The sequence below is a fragment of the Equus quagga genome, chromosome 4 (assembly GCF_021613505.1).
Source record: "Equus quagga isolate Etosha38 chromosome 4, UCLA_HA_Equagga_1.0, whole genome shotgun sequence".
Taxonomy (NCBI): Eukaryota; Metazoa; Chordata; class Mammalia; order Perissodactyla; family Equidae; genus Equus; species Equus quagga.
Window position 1 is genome coordinate 130626357 of NC_060270.1, and position 4316 is coordinate 130630672.

A 4316-nucleotide genomic window follows, 5' to 3' on the forward strand; every position below is an offset into this window, starting at 1 on the left:
GTGTATCTTCTGGGTAGCTCCGTGAGCTGGCACTAGTTTAGCACCTCGGGATGTTTACTCTAGCTAATTTAGCTCCTGAACTTCTAATGTCTGGTGTTCAGCAATAAAGCCCCAGTTGGAGTTTTCAACCAACAGCAGTTTGCATTTAGTTTCTGAAACTCTGTTTTATAATCTTCGTGCCTTCCCTTCTGATTGCATGAAGACAACTGCTCCTGGGGATACCTGAACCTGGAATGAACTGAAAATATTTTACAGCTTTTCAACTTGCCAGCAGTAGAAGAAAAATCCATACCAGTCCCAGCACTCAGAACAGCTGTTGCTATAAGGTGATGTTGCTAAAAACCCCAAAATAGAACAAGGCAAATACCATCCCTGTGAGGGTTCTACTATGTGTTGGAGATCTCCAGCTGGAAACTTAATTGTAATTTAAACAGCATACAGAAGCAGCGTTCCTGCATCTATTCAGCGTACTTTTATTGAATTGAATAATTTAATCAATCAGTCACAATACTCTTAGCATGGTGCTATGTAAAATTCTAGAGCAGAGAAATATGATCTCTGCTGCCCATTATTTCCATCTTCCCGAATAGCATTCCTCTAGGATTCAGGTAATACATCTCCCCATTCTAATCAAGTCTTTAAACACTTGGAATCTATTTTCTGTTACTTGTGTTAGGGCCCTATAGCCAAGGACCAGCAAGAACACACCTGGGTTTATTCTTGTTTGCAGTAAGAAAAGCCATACACATGGAGAAATGTGGAGTGTCTTGGTAAGAGGGCATATTAGTCGGGGTTCTCCAGAGAAACAGAACCAAAAGGAGATATAGATATATATAGATACATACATACACCTACATAGAAAGAGAGAGGGAAATTTATATAAGAATTGGGTCATGCAATTTTTGAGGTCAAGAAGTCCTACAATCTGCCGTTTGCAAGCTGGAGACCCAAGAAAGCCAGTGGTGTCATTTAGTCAAAGTCCAAAGGCCTGAGAACCAGGAATGCCTGATGCCTGAGGGCAGGAAAAGATGTCTCAGCTCAAACAGAAAAACAGTGAATTTATCCTCCTCTGCCTTTTTGTTCTATTTGGACCCTCAAGAGATTGGATGATGCCCACTACATTGGGGAGGTTGGGGTGGTTTAAGGAAGTAGGACTTTGCCCTGAATTGTCTACTATCAGGAAGTAGGAGCAATTCTATGATTGGGTATCTCAAATCATCTTATCTATGGGAAGAGTACACTAGAGTGGGGCTAATGCATAACTATTCAAGAAACAGCAGTTGCTGATATTAGCCAGGAAAGGATTATATTCAGTATGTTGTGGCTTCTCAATACTTTACCTATGCTCATGCATGATTATGGAGTGGTCGAGTTTTTGTCTTTATCCAACATGGTCACAGAATGGTCTTATCTGATTTTGAGGCTCTGTGAAAAATTTTATGTTCAACAAGAGACCCAAAGACCTAGCTATGCGTGCCAGGCCAGCCTGTGGTGACACCAAGGCCTAGCTGAGAGCATCAAGCCAGGTCCCTTATGTCAGGGGCTTGCTCTCTCTCACTTATTTCTATTGAAGAATGTTACCAGAATGCTACATAGTAAAGTATAAAATGTAAAACGAAAATCATAAAAAATTTTGAGAATTCCTTGTGACGTACTTATTCATTGATGCATTCATTTATTTATTTTTAGAAATTAAGGCAACATTTATTCAATTTCCTTGTAATCATTATCTAAAGCATGGGTGGCGGTTATTAGGAAGGTATGATTTCTTTTAAGGCCTTCTATAATTAAATTTTAGTTCAGAAACACAACATATTTGACTGGCGCAAATTTGAGAGAACTTATTTCTGGCCCAAGCTCTTTTTCATGATAAATACATCTTTACTTCACCACCCCTTGATCAAACTTAATCACTGTTTCCGTGGCAGAGCATGGCCAGTTTTGACAGCTGCTCTGAAGGTCACCTGTTTTACGGTGGCCTGGCCAAGAAAAATAACAGTGGGCCATAGTAGGCTCTTTGATGTCCTCATCCTGTGCTCTGAATGATGAGTGTGTACCTTGGTCACCTCCAATGCAAGCTGATGCAACAACTTGTTTTCCATCTTGACACCTTAATTCATGACCAGATATGCAGTAATTCTTGATCCAGATCTTCCCAATGGTTGATCCGAAGCAATGGTTTTTCATTCACATTGGATTTACTTGGGTCGAGATCCAGCTCTTCTCAACTGCCAAGTACTAGAGAGCAAAAGCTTCATTTGCCTCTACCATATCCACTTCCTTAAGATTCAGTCTTGGGGACAGCCCCATGGCCTAGTGGTTAAGCTTGATGTCCTCCACTTCAGCAGCCCGGGTTTGCTTCCTGGGCACATATCTACACCACTTGTTGGTGGCCATGCTGTGGCGGTGACCCACATACAAAGTAGAGGAAGACTGGCAGAACAGATGTTAGCTCCAGGCAAATCTTATTCAGCAAAAAAAAGAAAGAAAGAACAAGAAGAAAACTCAGTCTTATTTTCTATAGTGCTCCATTGATAGCAGGGACAAGACAGATATCCATCATAGAAGGATCACATTCAGATACAAAATAGCCCACAATTCTTGTCAGTGGTGTGAAGTTATGTTTTTTACCAGCATCCTCACTAGCTATGAAAGCATCAGATACTCCCAATATACTCCTTGCAGTGACAGTCCCTTTTATCTTGAATATTGGCCAAAGTTTATTTAACTGCTCCAGGCTTGCTCAGGGCCAAGCAAGCTCACCTACTTGCATTGGCTGTTTTCCTTTCCTTGTCTTCACTTTGATTGGTACCATCTTATTTTTGAAGTAACCAGCATCATTAGCAGCTTTCCGCCTCTGCTGTGACCACAGGGTGTATTCATTACATCCTTGTCTGCTTATTTTATGTTTTGCAAAATTCTCTGCAGTAATTCCCACGGTGAGTTGGGAATCTGCTAACGCTGCTCCCGAAGAATCTTCCAGCTTGAGATCTGATCCAAACATGGTTCTAACACACTAGTTTCTGGCTCAGCAGGGAGCCTGGCTCAAACTTTCTGCTCCACACAAGATGACTTCAGCATTTTTAACACAAATTTCCTGACATCCATTCACTATGGACTAGAAACCAGAACCACAAAGCCTATTAAGAGTGAGCGCTGAGGTTTCTTGGGACTCCCACATGCAAACCAACATGCCTTGCCAAGTATGCAGCGTCTGAAGAACTATTTGCCAGTTTATTAAAAAGGTACAACTCAAGAACAGACAACTGGAAGAGGTGCATAGGGCCAGGCAGGGGGAGGTGGTGTGTGGAGCATCCACGCTCTTCTGGGCATGACGCTGTCCCAGCACTTCCATTTGTTCACCACCCTGATTTGTTCCCATTTGTTTACTCTTCCTTCGTAACAGAAAGACTTGCAAAACTATGGAATTAGTCTTTAATAGTAGAATTTTTGTTAATCAATTTCTGGAGGGGATAGTAACATTTGAAGCAATGGCCAGTTGTAGGCAGAGGTTTTAATATGCCTCTAAAAACTTGGCAAATATAAGGTCAGTCTCTCCTGCCCTCTTATTATTTGCACTTGAGATTTTTCTCTGTATTTAGTTTCCAAGTTAGAAGAATTCTGAATTAGAGGAACTGAAGACACATGTTTAAAACATTCTGAGATCAAACTACAATTTTCAGTGCCATCACTGTCGTATTAAAAAAGTTGTATATTTTATGAACTCATAATACTTCTATAGTATGAGCCATCTTCTCTTACTTGATCAGGATAATTATTTGCTTAGTTAATTGAAAAAGCAGATTAAAGCAGGAACCATAAACAAACCAAAAAAAATTACACATACCTTAAAAACTTAATTTTAAGCTAAACATGCAGGAACCTTATGACGTAAGGGCAAAGCCTTCTCTTTGAGACTTAGTTTGCTGATGTGTGTTCCACCTTTTTACGTGAAAGACATCGTGGGGCCTCATCTACAATTCCCAGCAATGGTTTCATTAAGTGAAGCAAGAAGTGCAGAGGGAGTGCAGCAGAAGAGAGAGGCACTGACTAGCCATGGTAGTCCAGTTGGTACATTTTCAAAAGGGAATTGAAACCTTCAGTTAATCTCAAAGATTATTTATGTGAAGATATATTAAGAGAGCTTCTGTATGTTCAGTAAATGAAGACACAGTCCACTTAATTAATAAGGCTTTTATATATTATCTGAAAGAGTTTATAACGATTTTAAGGAATTTTTAAGGCCTTACACCATAAATCTTAATGCCTATTCATTAGATAGCTGTTTTTCGGGGGTTTTTTTTTTCCCGTATATA

At 40.1% G+C, this 4316-nt stretch overlaps 1 pseudogene; it reads right to left on the bottom strand.

Moving 5' to 3' along the window:
* Positions 1-1881: 1881 nt before the first annotated feature.
* LOC124238706 (3-ketoacyl-CoA thiolase, mitochondrial-like) lies at positions 1882-3281 on the bottom strand (annotated as a pseudogene).
* Positions 3282-4316: the final 1035 nt, after the last annotated feature.